Genomic DNA, 16,390 nt, shown 5'->3' with positions numbered 1-16,390 from the left:
GGAAATTAGTTATCTACACTTAATAAACACATCTGTGTGGAACTCTATGAGAAAATGCACAATAAGATGTTAAAATGGTGGATGTTGAACTGGGCAGGGAATGACTTAAGGGGAGAGCAAGAAGCTGTGCTTAGAAGGAAAGAATTGGTCTGTTAACACAGATCCTCAGGGCTTGTCTTGAGACTGTTCTCCAGGATGAATGAAATGCTGTGACACAGGATTGAGAAGTTTTGGTAGGATGGAAGAGTAGATAATCACTGGAAGAACTGGATGGTGTCAACAGCCTGGAATGTAAGCCAGGGCACAATTCAGTAGCATGGAATGGAGTTCATGAGAATTTTTGTGAAGGAGAAGCTCTTAAGAAATAGCCCAAACTAACACCCAGCTGTGAAAATACTGGGTCACAACAGGCTGGCCACAAGCAAGGAATGTGTTGCGGCTATGGAAAAGGTTTGGTTTCAATGGCAAGGAAAACCAAGCTGTTTTAACTTGGAGAACTAACAACACTACAGACCATAAGGCACATATGGGATTGGCAGGAAAATGCCGGGTTTGACTTATTCCTGTTGATTTTCTCACTAATTAAAACTAAATTACTTACCTCAATTTTACAGCTTCTAGAAAGTTCTAGAAAAGATGTCCAGTACTACTGTGTTTAAAGACTTGTTAGTTTCTGTTCAAGAAAATAATATTTGTAGTAGTTCTGAAAAGTAAGTAGCAGCTTTCTTTCATTCTGGGTCATAAGTTTTAGTGTCACAAACATGGCATATACAAGAAAATGGATCCAAGTTGAGAAGCAGCTTTGAGTCTTACTCTGAAGCAGGGATGTCTTGATGAAGTGAGATCATCTGTGATGCGTCACTTAGAACATCATGGAGGCAAAAATCCACTCAATGGAGGCATTTAACATGGATTATTTCACTTCTAGATAATTCAATTTAAATATAGTGTGTGGAATACTTACTGAAATGAATGTTAGAAAACACTCCACATAATTTTGGACCTCAGTGTAGGAGTCTTTCGAAGAAAAGTGGATTATTAATGTGGTTGAGGAGACTGGCAGCTATTTAACAAAGATGCCCTGAGGGCTTCTCTGAAGTGTGTCAGAAGTTAGGCTGTGTACCTGCTTTTTCTTGTTTTGCATTTGTCTGGAGTTTCCATTTAAGGTGGGGAAAACCTTGGTCAGGCACCTGGATCACCGCTTTTATAATAAGTGTTATAAAAGAGACAAGAATTTTTAATTTTACTATGGTCCTGGTATGTATAAAATGGGCTAGGAGGCTGTACTTATATAGCTGCTTTCCTTTTCCTGTGCACTTTTCATTTTGAAATCTGGCTAGTTCAAACTTTTCTCCTGGTTCATTGTATTTACTTCATTGGCACATAGTCGAGAAAATATTAACACAAGTGCTTTGTATCTAAAAGGAAAAAAAAATAGAGAAAATTATTGTAAAGTCAAGATGAAGTATAAAGAAAAAATATTCTCTTCCTCTGAGTATATTTGTCATTACTCTGGATAGAAGACAAGTATGAGAATGGGACAGCAATTTTAACTGCAAGATGTGTTGTATTTGTTTCCATAGCAAGCAGGTTTTCTAGGGAATCCCAGTTTATCTAATGTTGGATCATTGGTTAAAATCTCCAAACCAAAAAGTAAAATAGGTAAAAAGCTTTAAAATGCTTGTGATAGTTTGTGTGCACAGTGGAGGATTGGTGTCTTTGTCATGAACAGAGTTTAGGAATCAGAAGAACATGTTGGACTCAATGTTTCATGTAGAAGCAATAATACAATGGTTTGAAGAGTGGGGATGCTTTAAAGGGATCTCCTCATCTTTCATGTGAAATATAATCCTGAAGGAGTTTATTTTCTTTTATGCCTTGATGTAGATTTGACTTATCTGTGTCTCTCAGACAAACATGAGTGATCTCTGAGGCAGCTAGATGTCAGTTCTTGGATTCTGCAGGCAGTGCCATTTTCATTCCTTGAGGGAGAGACAGGAAAGGGACAAGGCATAAGGCTGTAAAGCTGTATAAGCTCATCCTTACATAGGCCTTTTTACAATGCTAAAAAATCAAAACTAAATCTTGCATATTTCCAGTTATTGTATTTCTCTCTGATTGCCATCTTTGTGTGATTCAATGCTGGCTGATCTTATTAGCCTGAATGCCTCTGCATGAAGTTATGCAATGCTGCCCTAGTGTCAGAAAAGTGCCCAGGGGGCTGTTCCCTTGGGCAGCTTGTACTGGGGGTGAGCTCCCAGCACCTGGCAGGGGTGTGATGGTCCAAGTGCTGCCTCACTGAGGTGCTGGGCTGTCTCAGGGTCTCCTCCCCAACCCCAGACTCCGTGGTGATGGCTCTGTTTGCATCCCGTGCCTGCTCCTGCATCCTCGCTGTGACAGGCGTCAGGGGAATCACAAAGGCAGCAGATGGTCTGTGCACAGCTCCCTCAAGCATAAAACAACATTTCCCTACATGTTGTCAGGACCTTAAATTGCACACTGTTCTCTTTGATTATTTTCAAACCCTGCGTTGGCCATAGGGGCTCAGATGAGAAATATTTGCATATTTCAAAGTGGGAGCAAGGGCTGAATTAAAGTGGCAAGCAACTGGATTGAAACTAAATTCGAAGTGGAAGTTGTATGTGCTCATTTTTAACAAGGGGTTATTTCGTTATTTTTAATGAAAGCAATGACCTCTGCTAGAATTGAACAAGACACAGGTTGTGTACAGTGAATTTATGGGGTGTTTTGCTTTTTTCCCCTCACTCACCAAATATACTGGAGTTGTTCATTTCTGCACAAAACCTAGACTGAGAAAAACCTGTAATACTGTATTGAGCACACCTAAAATGTATACTCAAATGTAGGCTAAAGAATATAAATTCCAAATTAGTTTATTATCCTTAATGGTTTTCAGCTGCAGCTCAAGTAAATATAATATATTAGCTGCTCATTGAATGTGGTACCACTTTTAAAAATTCAATTTGCTGTGCAGGATTTTTCCCAAGACGCATTAGATAATGTCAAGTTTAAATCTGTGTGTGAGTCTACAGAGATCACCATGCAGATGGAGCTGTGGAAAGCCAAAGGAAAAAATTTCATGAACACACTGGGCTTAAACAAATCTGTTTAATTTGTTTTCCTCCCAGCCCCTGTTTTCAACAACTTGAATTCCTCAGATATTCAAGGTTATTTTGGAAGTCTTTAACATAGAGAAAGTGGAAATGCAGCCTGAAGAACAGGATTGTTATTTTAAGGGGGAAATATTTTGCAAATGATGGGAACAAACAAAGGTACAAGCTCATTATCACATGAATTTAGTCCCAGACTAAATGGTTTTCTTCTGTGTCCATGCTAGGACAAAAAGATTTCTTCCCCCAGTTTGTCCTCCCCTTGCTGCATGAGGAAACTGCAGTAACAAAATACAGAATCTTGTTCATCTTCTTATGTTTTGGTACATAATGGCAGTTTAAACACTTTGCTTTGTGAAATTGTGTCAGCAGATGGAATAGGGAAAAAAAATCTGATTCCTGGATATTTTTATAAGGTCAGGGCTGTAATATCGGGCACTGGTGAGTGGTAATTGGTGTTAGAGGAAATTTCTTGTGTCTAATAATTCTCCTAGATTAGTGTACTGAGGATACGGAGGAAATGCTTGGGCTGAGGCTGGCCAGGGTCTCATGGTCAGTCATTTGCTATTTCTGAGGGCTTTCTGAACTCCTGTTGCTATCTATGCTTTGTCCTGTCGCCACAGTGCAAGGAATTAATTGATGACTAGTCAGGATAATCAACTGCAAAGACTGTCAATGCTTTGGTAGATATACAGCGTGCATTTTATCTGTCCAACCACTGATGAATAGCAGGACCTGAGTTGATATTTTGTACTTAGTAGTTATACTTAATATAAACCAATTCTTGTGTTTGGTATTTTCTTCAGGCATTAAAAAAAAAGCTCAAAGGGCTTTAGTACTCTTCTAGTCTCTTCAAAGGGCTTTAGTACACTTATATAGTAGTAAATGCATCAACAAATATTGACGTTGCTTATATTTTGAAATAGCTGTTAAAAATCATCCCAGATCTTGCTAGTTTATTGGAGCCTTCCTTAATTATTTGGCATTTCATTGTGCAGGCAGTAGAGTATGTGAGCAGTTGTAACCATGCTCATGCAGTCAGTTTTGCAGATACGTGGATAAATTTGTTTATGGGAAAGTCACACCCCACTTGTGTTTACAACCTGAGACTGGTACAGTGAGTAAAAACAAGCTGAAATACTTGTAGGAACAGCAACAATCAAGCAAACCTTGATAAATATTTGGAATGAAAATTGTGTTCTTGTGGCCAATGCAGTGCTAACAGAGCCAGGACATGTGGGATGTTAATGTCTGGGTTTGGTTTTTTAATGTCCACTTAAAATTAGTGACACGGCTCAGAATTTTCAGTACACATCTCTTGGGCACTGGAGGTAGTTAACTGTGTCATACTCAACACTCTTGGAGTTGAAAATTTTGCTTTATGTGAGTATTTATAGATTCTGAAACTCAGCTGTGCATGCTTTTTGTTTGCTGTTGAAATACTGTAACCACAGTATTCAATTTCAAATTGAATTGAAGTGGGTTAGTTCAAAGGAACTGATTGAATTTTGTTTGTTTACTTAGCTGGAACTCACAGCAAGTAGGAGGCAGGGATTCTGGACTCAGGGATGTTCCATTAATATGTTTGAAAATTTGTATTTGATAATTTAAGTTAGTATCATGAGAACGTCATAAACAGAGGTGAAATTCAATTTGTAAAGTACATGTTATGTTTTCTTTTGTGGCCTTTTATGAACTGTCTTGCAGATCAAACTTGTAAATCCTAATATGTGAGTTGATTAGCATTAGGAATAAGTGGCAAAGTCCATGCTGCTGTTAGGAATTTGGATGCTGTGCAGGGTAAATCCACCTTTTCACCCTTTGACTTCTCTTACCATTTCTGTAATCATCAAAGATGGAGGAAATTGCAGAAAATCCCCAATAGCATTTTTTGGTTGTTATGCAACCACACGCCATTTTGTGTGTGTGTACATAAATATGTATTAAATGGTACCAAATGAGCTTAGTAGAGATTATAACTTGTGTGCTTTTCTCTGGAGAGGGAGGAAGAGCCGGTATGGCCCGGTGTGAGGATTGTGGATTATGGAAATCAGTCCATGACCTCAGTTATAAATTGCCATTCTGGTTACATTTAGTCTGCTCTGGTCTGGAATCTCTGCTGTACAAGCAACTGCAAAATCATGGCTTATAAATTCACTTCAAATATTGTAACTCTCATACTGATGTAGTGCTGCTCCTCCAAGGAAAGATTTATTAAACAAATCTTAGGTTGGAAGACTGCAGAAGAGAGATGTTTTTTGCCATCCTTGTTTGACAGAAGCTATAGGGGTGACAGAAACTCTGAATCTTTTCCTCCAGCCCCTGTGTTGGAGGAATGGTAAGGTTGGAATCCTGCAGTTTTCTGAAGGAGTGTCTTGGAAGAGAGAGGAATGAGTGGCTAGACTGAGCCTTCCTTTAGGAGTGGTCTTGAAGTGGATGTCTGCAATGAGTTTCAGTAGTGATACTAAACAGAATATGTATATTTTAAAACAAATATAACTGTGTTCCAATGATTCCCTGTTTAATGCTTCCCAGATGTTGGTGGTATAGTTCAAAATCTGGACGTGTGCAGCTGGAGTTGCTTTTCTTTACAGTCTGAGTTCCAGTTCTGTATTCCTGGCTTTTATAGCACCTGGAGAGAGCCAAGTGGCAGAGCAGTTAGCTGTGGATGGATGCTGAAAATGTCTGAGAATAGATTATTAGTTGTGTTTCAGTTCTTTTTTCTTATTCTGTAGACACTCTCTGCTTTGAAAAATGCAGCTGGGTGAGGGGAATTGCTCCAGAGTGAGCTCGGAGTGAGCTGGGCTTTGCCTGTGGGTCACTGCTTACACCTTCTAAGAGAACAGAGGATAATTCAGGGCTGGCAGCACAGACACCTTGCAGGGAGGGCTGGAATAAGATTTCTGCTGTTTTCTGATATTCGACCTGATAGCTGCTGTGCTGAGTTTTCAGGCCTCTCCTGCTCGGAAGAAGAACTTGAAATATAAAATATTTTTAAGTATAGGGCACTCAACATGACAGCCATCAGACTTGTCTGCTTCTCTGCTTTATTGCAGTGGGCAAATACAACTGTTTTTCACAGATAGCTTTGCTACTACCCTTCATATTGGGCCATGAGCTGTTCATTCTTTGGCATTGGTAGAGGTTTGGTTGTGGGTGGTGAGGTTTTTTTGAGAACAAAATAATTAATTCCCTCTTTTTTTTTTTTTTTTTTTTTTTTGTGGGGAGTAAGATCATATGTGCCTCTAACATAACTATAAAATGACGTGATTACTGCTAATGCTGCTCACTCAGTGACTTGTGTGAAAGCTGGATGCTGGCTCATGGGGCAGAGTCTTATTCAAAGCATATTGGGAGCTATGGGCAAGTTCTAGGGGGTTATATGTGATTTTTTTTCATTTGTTTTGCAGCAATGGTGATTTTAGTCTTTGTAGGATCTGGGAAGCTTAAGTTGTCAGATGCATTTAACTGTGTTAATTCTCTCTGGCTGGAACAATTAGGCTCTAAGGATCCTAAATGGTGAATGGCATTGGTTACTGTACTTATAAAGTACTCAAAACTCTGCTTCAAGTCCACAGTCAGGAAATACAGAAAATGCCAAGTTACAAGTTGTCATTCTTCTCTGTCCATTGCTGATGTTTTTGCAGATGTCACAGTGTTTTGAAGAGGCCAGAAAGGTGAACATGCATACCCTCCTCGCTGTGTTTGGATGTATTTTGTTATAAAATTAGTTATTGAAGTCAGTATTTGGACTAATATTTGTTTAGCCAGGAGCAGAACCCTTAAATATACGAATTCTATTCTTTGTATAAACGTTTTCCTAAAGATGTTTGCTGGATAAATATAGCTTGTGTTTTATTTTAATTAAGATGAAATGATGGAATCAAACTTAGAAGAAGGAAGATCATTTGCTCAAGGTAGCCCCATTTTCTTCTTACAATGGTACTTGGGCATTATTTGCAATGGTATTTGTCAGGTACTATCTGGATAAAATGTGGCGCTAAGGAAGCAGCATGGCACTGTCTGTAGCAATGTCACAAACTCAGGAAAAATCTACACTTAAGGAAAACTGGGAAAGTGAAGAAAAAAAGTGTAAGTTATCTTGGCTTTAAAGAAGAGGGCTTGTGGTCAGATAGTAAGGAAATAACCTTCACTTTTTCCTTTTGAAAGTACCTTTTTCATAACTAGTGCAAGAGCTGTACCTTGAGATATGACCTTTGCGGTGAGCAGTTTTCTGAAACATCTTTCATGTGATGTGCCCAGTGGCACTGGCAATGAAAACACGGTGTATTTTTAAATACTCCTAAACTAGAAACTGCTAAACTGCTTCTTTGAAAGCATCTTGCCTTCAGCTCACCATAAATTACCAATTTGAACAGTCAGTTGTACTGTATTTCTGTTTCTGCTTAGTATTTTTATTCCTCAAAACTGAAATTCCATTTGAAGGGATTGTGTGTTGCTAAGCAATGCTAGTGTTGTTCAAAAGTTGTAATCTCTGTGTAGGAAGCAAGAAATGCCTGAACTGTAGATAACTTGTCTGATACACAGCAGAAGATTGACCTCCTCAGCTCAGTATGTGCCTTTCACATTTTTGGCTTATTTTTGTTCCTATTGTGCAGTCACTGCTTAAAGTAGTGTCATGCTGCTGTGGCCAAGCTCCCTTTTTTGTTTAGGGCTCACCTGGTTACCTGACATCAAAGCAAGTTTATTCTGGGATGTTGGCTGTGGTTTTTAGGTGTATGGAATAGCAAGCTCTGTGTGAGCTGCTTTGCAGCAGAGCATGGAATCCCAATCTTTTAGACAGAAAAGTGAACTCAATTTCAGCTCCTTTGGTTCAGAAACATTGATTCTGTGGGAAGTTCTGCCCAGTATTCTGGTACTTATAGTATTTATGTGGAGAACTCTAAGGAGCCCTGGTTTTGGGTTATTCCGTTTTCCTTTAGGTATTGCCAGAGTGGTGCTTGAAGAACTGGCAGTGTTAAAAATGGCACACTGTAAAAGTACAAAAGTGATCCATAACATGAGTAACCCTTTGAGACCATCTGGTAAAGGAAAATACTGAATTCATGTGCTCAAGATCATTTGATTGTAGAGTTGAGTAGAGCTCTCACATCTGCAGTGCTGATTTATAGACATCATCCATGGTGAAAGGCAAAGTCATCACAGACGTTAAGTGCAGCATATGGTTCCATATACTAAAATGCATCTTGTGCTCTACCCTTTAGCCTCTACCATATGGTTTTGACTTAATTTGTTGCCATTTGTTATGCCAGATAAGTTTAAGAAAAAGTTAGTCAGTGATTTATTATTCCAAGTGCAAGAAAACCTCTGTGTTTCCTACACTGTAGTTGATGAACTTTGATCAATTCTTTCTGATTCAGTTTACAGAACCAAGTTGCTTGAGTTTACCTAGTAGCTATTAAAGTTCTGTTAAAGGTGATAATAGTGCAAATAAGCATATAGTTAAGATAGTAAGAGAATCTGATATAGAAAACTTTGTATGTGATTCTTGTTGTGACAGGATGGAAGGGTAACTTATAGTTTGGTAGTAAAAATATTTAATATTTTTCACAATCACTGTACAGAGGTTGAGAGGGTCTGTGTAAATACTTATACATGTCTACTCTGAGAAATGAGGGGTAAGACCAGTCTCTCCAGGGCTTTGAACATAATTCAGGTAGTAGTTCCATGTTTTACCCCATCCTAATTTGAATGCATAGGTCAAAGTGAATATTTCAGTTTTGTAATGTAAATGGTGACATTTGAGTATTTTTCTTAAATATTACACATGAAAATATAATATTAAAGAAGTAAGAGTTGCCTCATCATGCAGGTTGAAATATAGGAGTCCATTGGTCTAGCAGAATTTTTGTGCTTATAAAATATAGGAATTATGTTTTATTTTTCTCCTGTTGGCAAGAGTTCTGTTAGTGATTCCTTCATGGATCTTTAGGAGAGCGCATGTAGTCCTGACTGCTCTGCTTTCTGACAAATCAATTTGGTGTTCTTTATCTGGTGGAAGATATCCTGGTACACTGGATTTTCCTTGGGGACAACTTGTGACTTTGTGATTTGGAACAAATGCTTTCCATGTGGAATAGGCAGGAAACAGCTCCTTCTGTAACTGTGAGCGATAGTGAAGGAGTGCTTGTCACCTGACGCTTTGTTGCTTCAAGTATTGTGCATTTAGGGTATTTTATGCTGTGTGTGGGTGTTTACAGAAATGCTTTTAGACCAACATGTTTGTGTTTATATGAGCCTAAAAGACAAGTCCTCATCTGGTGTAAATGTGATGTTTGTTAGTGACACTGTTAGGTAACACAGCTAGCTGCAGTGCAATGCAGGACAAACATGATTTCACAGATGCTGGTTAGATTATACTTGTTTATTTTAGAGTCTTCCTGACGCACAAGACAGGATTTATTCACCATGGCTTTTTATTTAGCATTTAATTACATATTAACTGGCATTTTTCACTCAAAACAACAGCGTTAGCTGGCCCCTTGTAACTGTATGAACTTGACAAATATGAAGAGTTGAACCCAGTGCTTTAAACAAAAAGCCAGAGCACTGAGTACCAGAGGTTGTGCTAACGTGGGCAATGACTTACTGTGTGCCTGAAGCCAAATTTTATCTTTATACATTCTATTAGGATTTATCAAGTGTGATTGAGCAGTGTTTTGCTGGATTTGATGCATTTGGAAAGCAATTTTTCTTCTGGGCACAACCAGGTGTGTTGTTTTTGGAATTTTAAGATACCTGTCCTGGTGGGAAGTCAGTAATAAGCATAATAAGAAAAACCCAACCCCTGTTCTTCAATTTAATTCACAAGCCCACTGGAACTCCTTGAGTTTGATGGAGAAGTGACATTAGTCAACAAGAATGACGTTCCAGTCTCACAGCTCATGTATTTTTTGGCAGACTGCCATGTGCATCCTGCCTGCTGCACAGCAATATTGGGAACATCTGGAAATAAATCTGTGGGTAAAAGTGAGAATTAATTATGTGCCTAACTCATCTCCACGTGCAGAAAATGATGATATGGAAGTGTTCACTCTGTTAAATGCTAGGCAGGTATTAGACTAGGTGAAGAAAAGATTCAAGGAAATGAAATGTTTAGGTACTACCAAGGAGCTTGAGCTCAAAGACTTGGCAGTCCTGGAGAAGTCTAAACATCAGAAGTGGGGCTGCCACAGTACATAAATTCTTACTAGGGGTAGAAATACTGAAAACTACTTGGATCCTTGAAAGGGAATATCAAGCTGATATTTTAAAATCTTTGTTTGTAGATAAATATGCCAGAGTAGCTCAAGGGGTGATGGAAATTGAATGATTGAAGCATGGGGTTGCATGGGAGGGCTACTGGAGTAATGTTCACATGCTGTGGTTAGCTGTGTCTTGTGTTTAGCTGTATCTGCTTCCTTCACTACCTTCCTTGAGCTACCAAATATTCCCTGTGGTCTAATGAAATGCTTCTGTCCCAACTTCCCTGCGTTTGCTGTTGGATAATGTTTTCATTCTCATCATTGCAACAAAGAAAGGCCTTCAAAATGAACAGTGTGAGCTTGCTTTATATGAAGCTCGTGTTGTGCAGTTAATATTGCTCATTCTGTATGCTCCAGCTGTGCTTGTAATACTGTATGATAGTGAAGTATTACACATGAGACTATTGCAATGAGCTCTCCTGGGACCAAGTCAGGGTGTGGTGTTTCTGGTGGCAATTTTTGGCTTTTTGTTTTTTGGAATGTAGAATTTCAGACAAGTTTTGGTGACTTTTTTTGAGCTCTGACTGAAGAGGGAATATCTGGCTTTACTTCCAGGACAAGCAATAAGCTCAAAAAGTGTATGTGTACTTTGTTAACAATACCTACTGAAATTTCCCCAAGTGCTTTGATTGAACATCAGATACAGCAAACCACAGAAACAGAATGATTAATTACTTTTATTGCTCTTGACTAAAAGGGGGAGATAGCAAAGGTTATATTTTATGCATTAATCATTGAGAATTATATTGGCATGGGTAGAACCATTTTTAATCTTTTGTCTCTGTTCCTTTATTTGGCAACAGCTGCAGTCATTTGAAGTAAATCGTCCATTAAAGCACTCTTTTGGCTTTTGACAAATTGTATCAAACTGCCTCCTTCAGGGAAACACAGCCCTGAGTAGTTTTGCAAGTTTATTCTTCCTGTCAGAGGCATAAATTGCCTGAATTTCAGGACTTGCATGCACAGAGGGCAGCAGAAATAAGCAAGGGGAAGCTGTATTTGTGGTCAAGTGCAAGTGGAGACATAAAAAGCTTGTCTTCCTTTTGTTTGATGGCACAGAATTGCCTTTTCACTCACATTTGCTTCAAACACTTGTCAATTTGTAATAATTTGAATAAGTGTTAGAACTATGGAAATATTCTTGGATGAGTATCAATCCTGTGCTTGTGTGTCTCACCCTGGGATAATCCCCTTTACCCTGAAAATGAGGAGCTCAAAAAGGTGCAGGACTGAGAGGGAAGTTGAGATGAGATGGATGAGACATTTAGGGATAAAACAGAATCAGTCAATTCTTTAAGCTCACAGTTATCAAAAGTCAATACTGACTTTAAAGTCTTGTACACCTACCATAGAGTGCATGAAAAATATTCACATTGTTCAAGCCATTAATTTACTGTAAAATGGATATATCATATAAGCTCAGAATGTGAGCTTAATTAGCACGGGAAATTTAGTCATAATGTTCTGTTATAATGAAAATTTCATTGCCTGATCTCATTAGTCTGTTTTGTCTCATTTATATGCTCATTTTATATATCAGAAGTCTGTGTCGTTTCCCGAAATATGCTTTTAAGAGGAGCAATATCAGTTCAGCTCCTGTTTTTCCTACAGTTAATGCCTGGAAAAGGCCATTGACCAGCATTGCAGAATGATTGAGTAGGAATTTCATGGGTGTTGGTAGGTAGTCAATGTACAAGAGGCCATCTCTGATTGAAAATATGCAGAGGGGAGGAAAGACAACTTGAATTTGTGGCACAGGTAAAGTTTGAGCTAAGGACAAACTGCCAAATGGATGAGCCAGAATAAGTAAAACTGTGGGTCTTGAAGGAGAAGAGATTGATGCCTGTACCTTGTGCAGTTGCCATTCAATGGGTAGTCCTTCAAGAAAAATATCTTTCTTTGAAGTTTAAAATTTGCTTGGGGAAGAAGGTTACTCCATCTTTTTGCAGGTAGTATCTTGTGTGCAGGTAGCTTACCAAAGCAATAGGAACAAGCCGAGTAACCCTTTCAGGAGGTAGGGATGCAAACAGAGTTTGACGAAGTTATGTGCCTCTGGCTTTCTTAGCAAAGAAAAACTCCTTGAGGGGGCCCTAGAGGAAAGCAACAGGGGGAAAAAAACCCCAAATCAACAATATAAAAAAAACCCAAGTGTAATTCATTCTCATAAACATTTACAAAATATTTAGCCTTGAAAAAGTGGTTAGATGGTGGAATGGTTTCTTATTTATGTTTGCCAAATTGCATGCAGAAGAGAAAAAACCTTACTGGCCCTTAATATACTTCCTTAAGAAATATTTGATCATGTTGCTCAGCTTGAGTTTCTGCTGTGTGAGACAAGATATGACAGTCTGGTTTTTGTTGGACTTGTGTGAAAAACACAAAATCCATGGGATTTTTTTTTAGTGGCATGTAATGAAAGAGTGCACAATTGTCCACAATCTGTCCGAAAGTAAAGGCAGCTGCATCATCAGGTGTTTGTGGTTGGAAGGCACTTCTGGAGTGGTTGGGTCCATTTGGTCTGCTTGGAGCAAGTTAACTGGAGAGGTTGCTCTGTGCTGTGTCCAGCTGTGTTTTGAATATATCCAAGTTTTGGGACTTGAGAATAATCCTGATGCTGAAGGAAGTTCTTTCTGTGGGACCATCTGTCTGACCATTTCTCCAGACTGGCAAGGTGGCTTTAAAAGGCAGCACTGCCATCTGTTCTACCACCCAGTCTTCCCAGTTTGGTGTCTTCAAAGTGGTGAAGTCCTATGTGATGCCATCATCAAGCTCCTTAGTGAATGACAGCAGTATCTGCCCCACTGTTGGCCCCTTGGCTGTGCCACTGATGGTTTGTGGTGCTGACAGCAGCCCTCTGAACCCAGCAGCTCAGCCAGTTTTTAATCCAACTTACCCAGCAATTTGTTTGTCATCTGCCAAGGTAAAACGTGCAAAGAAGAGATTTTTGTTGTGTAACTTCTGTCAGCATCAGATTATAGAGGTTGAAATGTATCCTCTACTTTTAGCAAGTTAGGGGTAGGTGCCATTGTATAATAGGATTTCTTCGACCCCTCTGGAAAGGAATTTTAATTAATGCTTTAGGTGATATTTAAGGAGTGTGAACTTTGGCAACTTCTTGAACGTTTTCAAGTGGTTTAAACGCATCCATACTGACTTGTGTTTTCAAAACTCACACTTGAAATGTACTAAAATATAACAATCTGAGAAGCACAAGTTGAAGATCAATAGTGATGAAATAATTTTAATAGGCAGGAGTATTTATTTAGCAGCAAACCTAGAGGCTTAGCAGTTACACTAATGTGTAGTGAAAAACCTCAGTTTTTAAAATATCAGATGATGTTCAGAAGTTGACTGTCCCAAAATAGTTTCTTGAATGCAGAAGCACAGTGCTGCTGAATATTCTCTTGTTCCTTTAGAAGATAGAGTCTTAAAATTTTTAGTCACAAATGATGGGTAAAAGTATTTTTCATCATACTTTTCAACAAATATTATCTTAAATGAAACTGCAATTGAAGAGGAAAAGGCTTATAGTGGGAAATTAGTAGGCTGGGAAATGGAGGCACAACTTTTCAAGTCTCTATTTTTTTGTTTGTTTGTTTCTTTCAGTCACTTTTTAAGCATTAGTCAATGGCTCCATAACCATTTTCAATGAAATGCACAATCTTCTAATTTATTGTACCAGCAGTATTTTTTAGGTCAAGGAACAATTTAAATAAATATATAGTTCTCAGTTAAAGGGCTTGAGTTGGGCAGCTGAAAGCTATTGGAAAGGATGGTTGCTTGTTTGTTCATTATCTGGAATAGAAAATGGATTAAGGAAGGCTTGATGATGCAGTGCATTGAATTTCCATGAAAGAGCAAATGTAGGGAGGATTTGAAACAAGAACAATTATGCTCAGGAAGGAAGGGGATAAATCAAGGTAGTTTAATTGCTGCCTCAGTGTTGGTTGCTCCTTGTCTGTTAGCAGAAGCATGGGTGGATTTTCCAGCTGACTTGCTTTGATTGACTGCAAGCCAGTCACACTGTGGCTTAGTGGCTCTGCTGATTGAAGATAGGTCTGTGGCTCTTGAGGAGTGAGGAGTGTTGTGTTTAAGTTGATGTTGTCACTTACCCATAACTCATTTTCACATGTTCTTGCTGGTAGTAAAGAGCAAAAATGGTGAACAGAAGGCTGGTGAAGTATTTTCAAGGCATTCAAGTGCTCAGCTGGACACAGAATAGGATTGATTTGGTCTCTGTCCTTCTACTTTGAGCTCTTGTTTTTAGGTTTTGTTTTACTTCTCTCATCAAGTGAAAAATTCCATCTTTGCTAGTGAATACTTTTCCATGTCTCCATTAGACTTCATGTTAAGTGATTGCCAAACTGCAGTGCTGTACTTCAGTCTTCTCACTTAAAATTATTATCATAGAAATATTTTATTCCTGAGGTGTTCTGGAGTTCAGTGTTTTGTTTTTTTTGCAAAAATCTTGAGCCGTAATAATGACAGTATGTGAAACTAGTCAGGTACTGTTTGATGTGGGCCCAGAAGGATTTTTGTAACCCTTTACTGTTGTGATTGGCATGAAAGCACCTTCACCCTTCTCAGGTTAGGGTTTGTACACTGAATACACACAGCCCTGCTGTGGGAGTTGCTGTGCATGATAAATCTATCCATTATGATCAATCTATCTATTTCACCTGGATGGGGAGAAACTCTGTCTTCCAAGTCCACTCTGGCAAGGATTTATTATTGGAGAGTCTGCAGTGTTTAAGGACACAAAGAAAAACTTGAGATTTCTAGAAGAAACAGCTTATCAGCAATCTAAATTTTTGAACAAGTTGAGGTAAATATGAAGATCAGTTTTTGTAGTCCTTCAGATTATAAGGATTAGTTGGATAAAATCTTGTTTCTTGTATTCTTTAATATATTCTTACCCTGGGTGGAATTCAAATCATATTCTTAATTAGACAAAGGCAGGCATGACAGAGACAGTAACTGGCTGCTGGCATAATGGAGAGAATACATACAGTAGAAGAATTGTCTAACTACAGGGTTGCTTTATTAAACTGTTTCTCAAACATATCCTTTAATTAAAGCTGTTATAGAAGGGTGTTTACTTAGATTTGGTATCTAATTGTGTTATAATTGCTCATTTATGTGAAAATTTTGTAAATGTATGTTTAAATCTGACCAAACAAAACACTTGCAATTATTCTTATATAACCCATCAGCTAATGATGATCTTAACTTCCAAAGATGGAATCATCAGCCTAATTTGTTGCAGTTTGTTTGCTTAGATCTTTGACTCCTTTTGTGTATAACACTAGGGCACAGGAAAAGGTCAGATTCAAGGCATGGAAATAACTCCATGAAGTTCTGCTTTGCTGAATGTAGTGATGTGCTGCTTATTCATAGAATGGAAGGTCAAGGCAGATGTAGATATCTCAAGTGTCTGGGTTATTTGTGCAAATAAGTAGAATGGCATTTATTGAAGTGCCACCATCAAGGTTTGGAGAAATTCCATACTTGAAGTAAGACATTTATTTGGTCTCTTAATACCTGGATTAAAACAACCCATAGAAATATTTAATATAAAAATTTAAAATTCTAAATGTAATAACTTGAGAACCATCTGTATATCTAGGGCAAGGAACTTTAATGCTTCTTTTTGATGATCACAGTTACAAACTAGGTAAAGAATGCACAGTCACCACCCTTTTTGGTGTAAGAATGCTCATTTTAGGCTTATTAATGACAGCTTCAAGAAAATTATGTTTAGGAAGGCAGTTACTACCAAGTTCATGGTGAATATTCAGGAACCAGTATGTTGCTTTATTGATACTGCTTTTAGTAGGCACCATGATCAAAATTTTTTCGCTTACTTTCTTATTATTGCTTTATTCACTTTGTTCCTCAGTTTGGGAGATCATTCAGTTGCCTGAACTTCTGGGGGGCTGAAATATGTGTTACAAAGAAAGGTACTTTCTGAGGGTTGCAAAATGTATAACATGA

Source organism: Zonotrichia albicollis, chromosome 10 (assembly GCF_047830755.1).
Source record: "Zonotrichia albicollis isolate bZonAlb1 chromosome 10, bZonAlb1.hap1, whole genome shotgun sequence".
Classification (NCBI taxonomy): domain Eukaryota; kingdom Metazoa; phylum Chordata; class Aves; order Passeriformes; family Passerellidae; genus Zonotrichia; species Zonotrichia albicollis.
The sequence above is the reverse complement of the archived record's forward strand: the minus strand, read 5'-3'. Positions refer to the sequence as shown.